Source organism: Cnephaeus nilssonii (genome assembly GCF_951640355.1).
Source record: "Cnephaeus nilssonii genome assembly, chromosome: 12".
Taxonomy (NCBI): Eukaryota; Metazoa; Chordata; class Mammalia; order Chiroptera; family Vespertilionidae; genus Cnephaeus; species Cnephaeus nilssonii.
Genome location: NC_137083.1, coordinates 25,346,389 through 25,360,693, shown reverse-complemented (window position 1 = coordinate 25,360,693; position 14,305 = coordinate 25,346,389). Strand labels below are relative to the sequence as shown.

General features: G+C 42.5%; 1 long non-coding RNA gene across 2 annotated transcripts in view; it reads left to right on the top strand.

Moving 5' to 3' along the window:
• The window catches only part of LOC307108154, a 40,934-nt gene that overhangs the window by 25,090 nt on the left and 1,539 nt on the right, over positions 1-14,305 (top strand). The window lies entirely within an intron of this gene.

Sequence of the window (14,305 nt, the reverse complement as noted above, 5' to 3'; positions counted from 1 at the left end):
AATAACTATGTTGTACACCCAAAACTCATAAGATGTCAACTATACTTTAATTTACAAAAGAAAAGAAAATATGAATGCAAACTCTTTAAAGAATTCCAGTTTTTCTAAACAATCCAGAGATGTGCAAATGTGGCTGCTTAGAAAGACCATTGTCACTGCTCTTATAGGTTTGATTACTCTGAAAAGCATTATTTTTAATATATTAAGTTTAGTAACTTTATTTTTTATTGGTGTGTTTTTCAAAACTATGTTTTAGTACCACCAGCAGGAGGGTGCCTGCCTGGGGTGGTCGGTACACTGGGCTCAGGGTTTGTGTGGTCTGTGAGGGGATGATGATCATTGGGAAGCTGGAAGGAAGGGGGTGGGCTGGAGGCCATCTCTAAGGGCTGCTTAGATAGACTTCTAGGAATGGCTAAAGGCCTCATGGCAAGCTAATGCCATGCCACCAATAAGGTTAAGAAATTCGCCCTAACCCAGTGGTCGGCAAACTGCGGCTCGCGAGCCACATGCGGCTCGCAAGCTGCCATTTGCCGCTCTATTGACTAATGAGTTTGCCGACCCCTGCCCTAACTGGTTTGGCTCAGTCACATAGAGCATCGGCCTGCGGACTGAAGGGTCCCAGGTTCGATTCCGGTCAAGGGCATGTACCTTGGTTGCGGGCACATCCCCAGTAGGGGGTGTTGCAGGAGGCAGCTGATCGATGTTTCCCTCTCATTGATGTTTATAGCTCTTTTAAAAAAAGATTAAGAAATTCTTGGAAATAGGTCTCTGTAGGGCTGGGCATTTTTGCCATGTCGGAGAGGAGCAAGGTGCAGAGGGGAGCTCTGGCCTGTGGGCAAAGCCTAAGTTTAGTAACTTGTTTTTAAAAGAAAGAGAATAGTTATAGAAATTAGGTATATTCTGTAGAATGAGGTAAAGTTCCTTTTATTAAAGTTCCTATGTAGGTCTAGTGTATTTCTTTATGGAATCAGAAATTACAGTGGTGAATAACTTGGCTAAAGTTGTGTATCAGAGAAGTGGAGGAGGGAGGCATTTCTGTCCTAATAACTAGTAGCTATTAAGCTCTTATTATGTGCCAGGTACTACGCTAACATATCTATGTGTTTTACTTTCCTGAACTCTCACACTGACCCTATGAAAGAGACACTGTTCTTGTCTTCATTTTTATTTTATTTTATTTTTGAATTTCTAAATTGATTTTGAGAGAGAGAGAGAGAGAGAGAGAGAGAGAGAGAGAGAGAGAGAGAAACGCTGATGTGAGAAACATTAATTGGCTGCCTCCTGCATGCCCGGTTCTGGGAATCAAACCTGAAACCTGGGCATGTGCCCTAACCAGGAATCGAACTGGCAACCTTTCGGTGCACAGGATGTTGCCCAACCAACTGAGCAACACCAGCCAGGGCTTATTTTCATTATGAGAAAATTAAAGCGTAAAGAAGACAGGTAAAATGTTTAAGGTCACACAGTTAATAAATGGCAGAAAGAAAATTCAAACCCAGCTGCGGATGGTCAAAATGCCAACATACAATCTGTCATTTGATGGCCAATGTTTTTGTTCTGGTCCTCCAACCCCCTTTTTGATCATACTAACAGACTGTGTGCCTTTGGGATTAAGTATAAATGTCCTCATCAAAGAATGATGCTACATTAACCTTAAGACTGAAACTTCTCCAATATCCTTACTTATTTAGAAGACAGATTGAAGTTACTTGTGAGAACATAAGGAAAGCAATGCACAAGCAGGCAAATCACACTGGATTATCATAGTGAAACTTGCTCTAGCTACGAACAGGGTGTTTCCTGAAAGATATATAAGTATTTTCTATCCTGTGAGAAGTAGCCAGTATAGAACATTAACAAGTAACAGACATTAACTTACACCCACAAGGTAGACCAGTGACTTTCAACCTTTTTCATCTCATGGCACACATAAAGTAATTACTAAAATTCTGTGGCACACCAACAAATTTATTTTTGCCAATCTGACAAAAATAGGTATAAATTCTGGTCGAGTTACAAAAATAATAATAGAATTTACCTACCCTTTTTTATCTAAAGTGACTTTTTAAAAAATCCAGTGCCTATCCTGTCTAATAAAGAGGGAATATGCTAATTGACCCTCACACCACCACAAAAGATGGTGGTGCCCGCAGCCAATAAGGAGGGAATATGCTAATTGACTGTCCTGCCCTCAAAGATGGTGGTGCCCACAGCCACAAGATTGTGACGCCCAGTCCCCTCAGCTCCTAGGGGCAGGCCTGGCCTTGCCATGCACCTGCCCCGGAGTCCCCCAGTCCACTCAGCCCCCCAGCCACCCAGGGCTGGCCTGAGGCGCAGGCAAGCTTCGGCTGATGGCTGCCCAGCCGCCCAGGCCGTCCGAGGCTCAGGTAACCAGAGCGGCCGAGGCTTGCGCTGCCAGCAGTGGCAGCAGCAGAGGTGTGATGGGGGCATCACCTTCCCCTGATTTCCAGGTCACCTCCCACCCCTGAGGGTTCCCAGACTGTGAGAGGGGGCAGGCCGGGCTGAGGGACCCCCCTCTAGTGCATGAATTTTCATGCACCGGGCCTCTAGTACTTGTATATAAGGATTGCTGCTACCAAGAATTAACCAATCTGACATACCCTTATTATTTGATGTGAACAATAAGATGCAACTCTATTATATGACCAATATATTTATGGCTCAAGACAGGGCATTTACACCAATGCTATTGTTATGTTGGCCATTGTAATTGTTTTTATTTGACTATCTAAGGGAAAAGAGGTCAGTGCCCCTAACTAGATAGTCAGTTTTACATATTTTAATAATTCTTGAAAATCGCTGGGGTAGACAAATGGAGAAAACAAATGTTGCAATGTTTGCTTAAGAAGCTAATACTAAATTAAATGTCACAGTCATTTCTGTGGTTCTTTTTCTTCTACATGACAGTAGTACTGGGAGTTTTAGTCCTAATTATTTACATCTATTCATTACAACAGGTAGGAGGCATCAAAGCCCAGAGGGATTGGTTTTTTAAGTTACCTATTTCATCATCAATGCAAAGGTATTCTTTTTTGTTGTTGTTAATCCCCACCAGAGGATATTTTTCCATTGATTTTTTTTTTTTTTAGAGAGATTAGAACGGAGGGGAGAGACAGAGAGAAACATCAATATGAGAGAGACAAATCAGTTGGTTGCATCTTGATCAGGCCAGGGATCAAGCTTGCAACCAAGCTACGTGCCCTTGACCGGAATCCAACACGGGACCCCCTCAGTCGGCAGGCCGGCACTCTTATCCACAGAGCCAAACTGGCTAGGGCCAAAAGTATTCATTTATGATGAAAAAGACAGAAATAGATTTATAAAACTGTTTCTAGTTGAGATTAAATTATATGATGTGTTTAGCACAGCACCTGGATTATAGTAAGCAAGCATCTGTTATTGTTATTATTCCATATCTTAGCCAGTGGATCCCTACAGAATCAGTTTTTACCCACTTTGATGTTATCGCAAAATTCTATATATTTCACTGAAATGACTGCTTGCTTGATTGAATTTACCAAACTGCCAGGTGTTTTTAGACCCAGCTTGCAATTGTAGGCCACCCATAGGAAGGCCCAGCTCCATGTCGTTTCTGAAACATGTGGACACAAGCCAGGTGAAACATGAGATAATTAATTGAGTGTTGATCCAAGTAAGTGTTTTGGAGGAAAAACAAGTTTCTATTATCTAGTCTTGATGAAGTCTCCTGGGGAAGGAGGCATGCTGTCCAGGAAAAATCAGTATAGTTGTCATCAAAACTGGTAGGGGTTCCAACTCTTTCTACTAATTTGTGAAGTCCCTTACTTTCTTCAGAGGTGTCTGTGTTTCTCTTTCATTGTTTAAAGGGGTAGTTATTTTGAAAGTCCAATTAGATGATGTATTAAAGGGCTTTAAAATTCATTCTGTATTCACATAAACCCCCACCATAATGTAAGTGAGGCCTGAAAATCCAGTCCTGTAAAGTGTAGAATCATTTTTATTGAATGATTCATGAAATGCAGTCAGTTCCAGGGTCCAAGTGTGCCATCCACAACTGCCGAGTACCTGTTGAAGTTTGAAATGTTGAATTTTCCCAGTTAGTTGCCCATTTTAGGCCAGGAGAATATTCAGGATTCAGGGATCCATTTTCCTCTCTCTGCTTTCCCCAAATGGCTTGAGATGATCTGCTATTTCCCTGTTCTTCTACCCAAATAAGTGTTACTTTCCCTGAATGAGAAGGGGTTGATCAGAGGATGGAAGTCATTTCCAACCATGTTATTTATATTCAAATTCTCCCTTATAGAGAGAGATTTTCACTGTGTTTTTTTTTAGAGTGGTTAAGTAAGTTACCCACAGTCAAGGTGTAATGGAACAGAGAAAAGTTTATTGGAAAGCACTGTGTTTAGGTGTGGAAATAACTAGATACACTATAATTTAGGCTACAATATATATGAACTGAGAGGAAGAATTGGCATTGTTGCTGAGTGCATGGTGTGACTTGAAGAGGGTGTAGGGGGGGAAAAAACACCAAAAGGAAAAGCAAGAAAAAGGAGTAGGAGGAAAGTGGCTTAGAGAACTGGTAGAATGCTGTGCTCTAGGCTCCTGATAATCCCTGGATCCTCAGTGTGTGTATAGAATCCTATATAATAAAAGCCTAATATGCTAAGTGTCCAGCCGGCTGTTCAAACAATCAAAGCGTAATATGCTAATGATATGCTAAGGCCGCTCAACCACTTGCTATGACGTGCACTGACCACCAGCGGGGAGATGCTCTGACCGGTAGGTTAGCTTGCTCCTGGGGCCTGGCCAATCAGGACTGATGTCAGAGAGCCATTTTCGGCCCGATGGCAGAACGACTGGTCGGTATGACGTGCACTGCCCACCAGGGGGCAGATGCTCAACACAGGAACTGCCCCCTGGTGGTCAGTGCGCTCCCACAGGGGGAGCGCCACTCAGCCAGAAGCTGGGGCATGGCTGGTGAGTGCAGTGGCAGGAGCCTCTCCGGCCTCCGTGGCAGCGCTAAAGATGTGCAACTGCCAGCTTTAGCCATCAGCCAGACATCCTCCAAGGGCTCCCGGACTGTGAGAGGGCACAGGCCGTGCTGAGGGACCCCCTGAGGGCATGAATGTCATGAACCGGGCCTCTAGTCCAAATATAAATCACTGGAATTCTTTCCTTCACTGGTCAGATGGGAAGGGCAATATTTTAATATTAAGATTTAGAATTGGAATGTTATAGATATTAGTTTTTACATTGACATTAAATTTTACATTGACATTACAATTTTACAGTGTAATTTTACATCATATAAAATTACATTTTACAGTAAGGCAATGTAAACTGGCTACCGAGGTTATATCATAATTATTTACTTTTGACCTACTAACTCGCATTTCCACGGACTTCCAGAAACTAGGCAGCCATAGCAGAGAACAAACCTAAGTCTTATTGTTCCAAGGTATCCAAGACCCTTCCTTTTTTATTTAAAGCGTAAGGAGAACAGGACATGCATTAACAGCCAGCATTTCTAAGAGGGCAGGGACAACTCCAGTAAACTGGACACGTTCTATCAAAACCATCTTGGACAACCCATAAAAACAAGTGTCAAGTGTAAAAATAAGTCAACATACTAAGTAAGAATAAATGTAAAGCCAGATCTAAAATAATATTAAAAGACTAGAGGCCCTGTGCACAAAATTTGTGCAAGGGGCTTGTCCCTTGCAGCCCCGCCTGCCTCAACTGGCCCTCGCAGCCCTGGCTTCATCTGGAAGGTTGTCTGGGAGGATGTCCAGAAGGTCGTTCAGCTGTCTGGTCTAACTAGCATATTACACTTTTATTATTATAGATAAGTGGAAAGTTCTACTTACTTTAAATCATCAACAGCAAAACCAAGGGCAACTATTTTAAACATCTCTGGATTATTTTTGAAAATGCAAATGTGAAACAAATTAATTAGAGAGTAAATTAATTGGCATGACAATGTTTTATGTCAGGCAAAGAAGAGGTATAAAGGACAATTTGTCATACCATATGTTTAAATCCTCTCTGGATTTCTTGAAGGAAAGACTATGAAAGAAGCATAACAAAATTAAATTACCTATAATAATAAAAGGGTAATATGCTAATTAGACCGGACATTCTTCCAAACGAAGCCGGGGCCAAGAGGGAAGGCATCCGGGTCCTGGGTGCCTGCCAGAGGGACCGGAGGGAAGCCGGTGCCGGCAGCCAGGGGAAGGAAGGCCTACTCTTGCATGAATTTTTGTGCATCCGGCCTCTAGTTTTATATATAAAACTAACTGTTGTTCACTAGGTAATGCACAGTTTACTTAGGCTGGTTTTCCCCTCAAAAAATGAGGGCTTGGATGTAGGTAGTTCATTTTGGGAAGTGGTCCCAGGGAACAGGAGCAGAGGGTAGTGGAGAGGGAAGGAGGCAAAGCCAGCACAGGGTGCATTCTTGAGTTGGTCATCGCTGTGGGCAACTGGGGTTCTCTGACAAGCAGTGTAGACTGTGCCTCAGAGTGAACCACACAGAGCATGGAAAAGGGGGTATTTGGCACTTGACCCATTCCCCCATTGGCCAATGATCTCACTCATATGTGGGATATAGTGATCAATATAAACTGATGAACAAAAATAGATCCAGAGACAAATGGCAGGGGAGGTGTGTGTGTGTCGGGGGGGGGGGGGGGGGAAGGGCAGGTAGAGATCAACCAAAGGACTTGTATGCATGCATATTAGCATAGCCCATGGACACAGACACTGGGGCAATGGGGTCTTGCTCTCAGGGGTAGGGATGGCGGGGGTGGGAGGGATGTCAATCAGGGAAAAAGGAGACATATGTAAAACTTTAGACAATAAAAAAAAAAAAAAGAGTTGCCCTGTGGGTATTAACTCCCTTGTGCTTCCAAGCTGCAATTGTGAGGGAGTGTGACAGATGCCCAGAGTCCTTCAAGGGGTAGCAGAAAAGCAATAGGTGAGAAAGGAAGAGATAAATGATGGAGCTAATGTGAAGTGCTATCAAGATGCACCTGTGAGCAGAGGTGCTGGCTGTGGCGATGTCTGCGGTAAAAGATGAGCCAAGAGGAAGACACAGGACATAGGAGGAGTCCACTACATCTCGCGTGCATTCTAGCTGCCTCATAGTGGCTGCTGGGGGTCTGGTATTAAGAATCCAGAAGGTGATTCTGGACTTACCAGCAAAGAATCCAGTGTCTGTGAGGTGGAAGTTGTGGCATTTTTTAGAGTTCACCCTCGTTTTACATCATCTGGATATAGAGAGTCATAACTTTGTCCTGGCTTCCATCTTTGAAAGGAGTATGGCTAATGAAATAGCCAGAAATCAATTTAATTCTACATGTTCTCTCTCATAAGAATGTTTAGATACTTTATAAGATGTAAAATAGAACAAAGTTATTTTGTTGGTGCCTTTTATGAGTTGGACTAGCAGAGAATAACTGATTCCTTTGGATTGAAGAAGTAAACCATAAGGAGCATGGCAGTGAGTGTTTTGCAAATAAATATCACCAGAAGGTGAAGTGATAGTGACTTTTTTAAAAAAGGAAAAAGACATTTACATTAACAGGTCATCAATATCTGAGTCTGGGTGCATGTCCTATATCCACTACATCCCCCACGTCATGTAGCTACTCTCCTATAAACTTTGTGAGGCTCCTGGGATGGGAGAAGTAGACATTCTCCTGGTTGCCGTTTGCCATCTGTCCCTCATAATTTCTTCTCCTGGCCCTGCCTCAGACACCTGTGCATGTTTTGCCACGATGCTTACTTGCTATCTGATCTCTTCTTTCTTCATCTTTGTGCCAAATGTGCACAAACCACCATTTTCCTCAGTCCCCAAAGCAGCTCCTCCACAAAGTTGCTATTTGTCACAAGATTTTAATAAAAATTGGGGGATAATAAAGGGGTCAAAGCACAGTTGAAGATGCTAGCTGGATGGCTGACTTCACTATTCCTAAAGAGCTTGGCCAATCCTTACACTGGGGGATCCATTAGGGGCCATCGTTTTCTTCAGTTGCAAATGCCTCTGGTTGCTGAGCTCTGCAATTTCCCACCTGCCCACTTCCTCACATTTCCTGATGTCCCGAAATGTGGGGGGTCCTCATATTTCTAGGGCAATTCAAAAATCCCTGTAATTTCATTATGCAACACCATTTGTAGCTCCTGCTTTTTCCTCGGTCTATTTCTTTCAGTCTAGTCCACAGGCAGTTCTTTAACAGAATAACAATAAGACCCCAAAACAAATCTTCCCAAATAAAAGTGATAAATTCTGCTACTCATTCAGAACATAGCTCCAGGGAGTCGACTTTAAAAAAAAAAAGGCAATTTTATTTTCCTCATACATAAACAAAAGTTCAATTCTTCAAAATAGGCTTGGAGCTAGTTTGAAGCCTAAGGAGTATTCCACAGAAATATCAAGGTTTGAGATGGACTCAGAGGCTAAGGCTGGTGGAAATAGATTTTTTTAATGGAGGCATATTGAAGCTCATCTCCAAGCTAGAACAGAGGAAAGACATAAGGACTTCCTTCCCCCGGCCCCAGTTTATTGGAGAGAACCAGGCACCAGAAAATACAATTATGATGACTTTACTGATGAATCTTATGGTTTTAGAGATGTCATGTGCAGTGAAAGAAATAGACATTTTAGACTAAATTGAATATTTAACCAAGTAAAAGAAATGGTGAGTAGAAGGACCACAAACAGTATTGTTAAAGTCTTGAATTGGGAACTCAGACATTAAACCTTTTACATTGGGATTAGAAAGTTCAGTTATTTGCCCAAGAATTTGCTCCCCACTGGAACTAATGATGAAATAAGTCCCTCACCCCTGGTGTGGGGAGTATAATTTGAGAGGCTTTAGTTTTTCTCAAGTTAAAGGGCAATTGGGGAAAGCAGATCTTTGTTATTAATGCTCAAAAGCATGGAGATGGTTTTGGGCAATGCTTATGATTAATCAAAGAGATTATGAGTGAAATCAGAAAGAACTATCTGTCCTTATCAAATGTAAACACTCTTTGGTGTCCTGAAGAGGGGATCATATTTAAGCCAAGCGACAATCTGTACTTCAAACCATAATGCATGAGTTGAAGTTAATTAAAGCTAAGAAGTAAATCTATGCAGCTGCAAACAAATATTTACTGTGTTAGAACATTTCTGAGGTCCTCAGTGAGAGGTAAAGTAGGAAGAAAAATGTTCTTGAAAAAGTTATGCTGAAATTGGATTAGTTTTCTATTCAAGAAAATTCAATTGTATTTCCTTCAAAGTGATTTTCCAAGTCAACAATAGAAGTCTTAATAATACATTGAAATGACACACTCTTTTCTACAGAACTCTTTCAGGAAATTGATTTTTATTCTTCAAACACCAAACTCCAGCATAGCCAGGAACTCGGGGGCAGCCATCTTCGTCAATAGCATTTTGCATAGTCATTCCTAAGAACTGGTAGAGAACTGGCTCAAGCTGAGGAGTGTGGGTTTGGGATTGGAGCACGCTTTGAGCATCAAATCCACTGTGGGCCCTTATTGCCAATCCCTGCCGTTCCGAAGGTGGGATGTGCTCGGCTCCTTGCAGATAAAGCCCCCTCGTTTTGAAACTGAGACTTGTAGACCCCTGCACTGAGGTATCAAGTACATTCTGTGACTTTGATTGTTTCCCTTCATATCTTATTTCTCACGTTTTCACCCCAAGTTCTATAAAATACCATCTGTAGAAACCTTTGCTAACGCAAGTATTACCCTCAGTTTCAAACCTGCTTTCCGTCCTAATGCCGAGGACTCTGCCTGGAGGGTGTGGCAGGCCAGCTGCTAGCTTTTGTCCAACCTGCTGCCTCTCAGAACTTTCCCCTCTGCTCTACATACTGTAGCCCCAGGTTAAGCAATGCTTCATCCCCTTGCCAGAATGAATTCCCCAGACATGGTGCCCCAGGTCAACACAGAGCTCCTGAACGTTCCTTTCGCAGAGGAGAGAATAATTACAATCATGAACTGCATAACAACATGTTTGGTCAACAGACCGAATATAGACAGTGATCCCATATGGTTGTAATGGAGCTGGAAGATTCCTATCACCTAGTAACGACATAGTCATTACATCATACGGCAACACAGCTCTGTGTTGCCAGCCTCGTTGTGATACTGTGGTCTCTTGCTTTGAATTATGATAAACATACTATGACTTATGCCACATTTTCACCATCTCGATCCCCATCTTACCAGCCCCTCAGTTACATCTGAGGCAGAGTCCTTATCCTGATCCCCCATCTCTCCCCAAGTTTCTCTGGGATCAACTGGCTGTTCTACTTTTTCCTGTCCTCCTTTCCAGTGAATGGAGATCTGTCCTTGAGTAGAAGTCCCCATGTTCGAGTCACTGATGCCAAGGACCAGACCAACCCAAGGTCAGTTTCCTTCCTGTTTGGCACTTCCTCCTTACTTCACCCTAGCCAGCCCCAGGTGGCCATTGACGGCTGCTCCTCTCTGCCACCTGCCTCAGCTCATGACAACGGCCTTTCCCTATACCTACACTTTCTCCTTGTCCCGGAGTCTCTCTAGCTTCATTCTTAGCCATCCCTGATCTTGCTTTTTAAACAGAATCAACATCCAGTAACAATAATATTATGTCACTTTTGTTGAACATTTCCTAAGTGAACTAATTACCTCAAAGTCTCATGACATCCCCAAGATAGGTCTTATCACCCCATTTTATAGATGAGAAAAATGAGTCTTGGGAGATCATATATCCAGAAGGTAGGGAAGCCAGAATTAAGGTGGGTTCTAACATCAAAATCCAAGCTCCTCCATTTTACCAAATGGCCTCCCTGTGAGAAGAGCTGCCATAGAGTATCTTATCTTTATACACAGGCAGATATACTAAGACAGACTTCCTCATCAAGGAGCAAGCCAAAATTTGAGTCAAATTCAACTCTAGAAACTTTTGTTTTTTCCACTACAGGATGCTGACTTCCACAATGGTATTTACTGCTTTACAAGTTGTATATTTGCTTTGTAAAGAATAAAGTACACTTGCTACTTTATACTTCGTAAGTCATCTACTTGCTTTGTCAACACTCAAATTTCAGCTTGCAATCAGTGTAAGTGCCCTTTAATAATAAAGTCTCATGTAATGAGATCTGAATTGTGGCTTTGGATGGCAGTTCTTCCCTTCTGCTTCTCTGCCTCCTTCTCTGCTTCCCCCTCCACTTGTCCTTGGAATGATTCATCTTCCCATCTTCTCTTCGGCAGGCATACATTGTCCCCTGAGGGTGCTTATAGAACTTGAAATATCAGCCAGAATGCAAGCTTTAAATTACAGCGAGGAATGGAGCTGTCAAGCTCTCTGGTGACTCATGTTTGTTGATCGGTACCCTTTCTCCCTGTGGGCAAATCCATGTGGGATGTTAAATTCATAATTGGGAGATGGGTTGGCAAAATAAGATTTAAAACAAGAGAAATTAGATGAGGTGACTGGGTGTGACAGGTTACAACAGTTTGATGCATTGATTTTTGCATTTGGGATTTTATTGCTGCAGACTTTGGCTGGTTGAATCCTTGGACCAGGACACAGACTCGTTTAGAAAAAGTTGTTATTGTGGTTGATATATTCAAACAATTTTTAAGAGTTTTTAAAGTGAGGTGTTCAGTAAATATAAAAGTAAAGAATATGTAGAAGTTATAGAGGATAAATACAGTAAATATCCACTTATCCACTGATTAGACCAGAAACAGAACATTGCCAAGAATGTTTAAGTTTCTTGTGTGTCCCTTTCTCATCGTACTCCATTTCCTTTCTCAAATAACTATGATTCAGCATTTTGTGTTTATAATTTCATTTTTCCCATCATAAAATTACTTTTTACTTGAATCTACAAACAGATATATATATATATATATATATATATATATATATATATATATATATAATCATGCCATATATATTTTTATCAAAAATTTTTAAAACTTCATGAATTTTTAAAAATTAATTAAATTTCACAAGTACATAGTAATCCACTATAGTAACACACAATTTATTTATCTTTCCTATTGTCAACAAGAAATGGGCATTTGGGTTGTTCAGAATTGTTGAGAGAATCGATAGTTCTACTATGTACATTCTTGTGTATTTTTCTTGGTGCATATGTGGCATGGGTTCCCAGGAATGAATTCCTGGATCATAGGGTATACACATCTTCAATTTTAGTAGAAAAAGACAAACTGTGTTCTAAATGGTTAGAGCAACTATAGGATACTCCTATCCTATCTAATAAAAGAGAAACATGCAAATTGACCGTACCTCTGCTACCACCACAGGCCACGCCCACCAGCCAATCAGGAGTGAGTATGCAAATTAACCCAACCAGGATGGTGGCGGCCATGGAGCTGGAGCAAGCAGGAGGCTTGGGTTGCCCCCAGCGATGGAGAAAGCCAAGCTTACCACCCGCCCTGGCCTCCGCTCAAGGCTACAAAGTTTTAATTATAGAAGATAAATAAATCCTGACAAAGATGGCGGTGGCCATGGAGTTGGAGCCAGCTGGAGGCTTGGGTTGCCCCCGGCGGTGGAGGAAGCCAAGCTTCCCGCCTGCCCTGGCCTCCGCTCAAGGCTACAAAGTTTCAATTATAGAAGATAAATAAATCCCAGGGCCTCCTCTTGGATCGCTGGGGGGGCGTGGCCGGCCTGCAAACCACCACAGGCCCCTCAACCAGGCCACCCCATGCCCCAAGAGAACCCCCACCCTGATCCGGGACACCCTTCAGGGCAAACCAGCCGGCCCCCACCCGTGCACCAGGCCTCTATCCTATCTAATAAAAGAGTAATATGCAAATTGACCATCACTCCAACACACAAGATGGCTGCCCCCATGTGGTCAAAGATGGCTGCCCCCATTTGGACACAAGATGGCCACCACAAGATGGCCAGCAGGGGAGGGACCAGGCCTGAAAGGGAGGGCAGTTGGGGGTGATCAAGCCTACAGGGGAGGGCAATTAGGGGTGACCAGGCTGGCAGAGGAGGGAAGTTGGGGGCAACCGGGCCTGCAGGGAAGGGCAGTTGGGGGAGGGGGACCCAGGCCTGCAGGGGAATACAGTTGGGGGGACCAGGCCTGCAGGGCAGGGCAGCAGGGGAGGGCAGTTAGGGGTGACCAGGCCTGTAGGGGAGGGCAGTTAGGGGTGACCAGGCCAGCAGGGGAGGGCAGTTAGGGGTGACCAGGCCTGCAGGGGAGGGCAGTTAGGGGCAATCAGGCTGGCAGGGGAGCAGTGAGGCATCAATCAGGCTGGCAGGGGAGCAGTTAGGGGGTGATCAGGCTGGCAGGCAGAAGTGGTTAGGGGCAATCAGGAAGGCAGGCAGGCAAGCAGTTGGAAGCCAGCAGTCCTGGATTGTGAGAGGGATGTCGGACATCCCCCGAGGGGTCCCAGATTGGAGAGGGTGCAGGCTGGGCTGAGGGACACACACCCCCGTGCACAAATTTCGTGCACCGGGCCTCTAGTCAGCAGTATAAAATCCATCTTTTCCCACATTCTCACCTGCATGTAATGTTGCCAGACTGATTTTCATTGTGGGTGTGATATCAGTTCACTGTACTTTGAATTTACACTTCATCATTTATAATAAAGTTGAGCATCTTTTCCTATATTTATTTCCACTTATGATTATTTATAATGTTCATATTCAAGATTTTTCCCTTTATTATTGAATTGTTTTCTTTTTAATTGATTTGCAGGAGGTTTTATTTTGATTTAAACATATATTAGATATTAATCTGCTTCAGGTTTTTGTGTTAAAATATATTTTCTCAGTTTCTATATTTTATTTTAATTATTTTTATAGCTTTTGAATGAAATTAGAGAATTTAACATTTTCTTGTATGGTTTTATTATTTGTTTTAAGAAATTCTTCCCTACATGGAGGTCATATGTCATTAGCTTTTTGTCTTTCTCATCTAAGGCTTTAATGATTTTTAAGTGCAATGTGTGATGAGGAATTATTTTTTCATCTGTGGACACCCAAGTGTTCATAATAATTTATTGAAAAGTACATTATTTCTTCAATGACCTGCTATATACTTCTTGTCATATATCAAAGATCCACATATGAGTAGAACAACTTTTGGACTTTCTATTCTGTTTCATTTGACAAGACCCCTCTGCCATAATTATTATGCTTTTAGAATAATTCTAAGACGGGTGATAAAGTACGTACCTCTTTTTCTTCTTCTTGGCCCTTTGCTCTTCCATATACATTTTTAAATCAGCTTGTCAAGTATCACAAATGCCTGTTAGAATTTAGATGGGAATATCATTA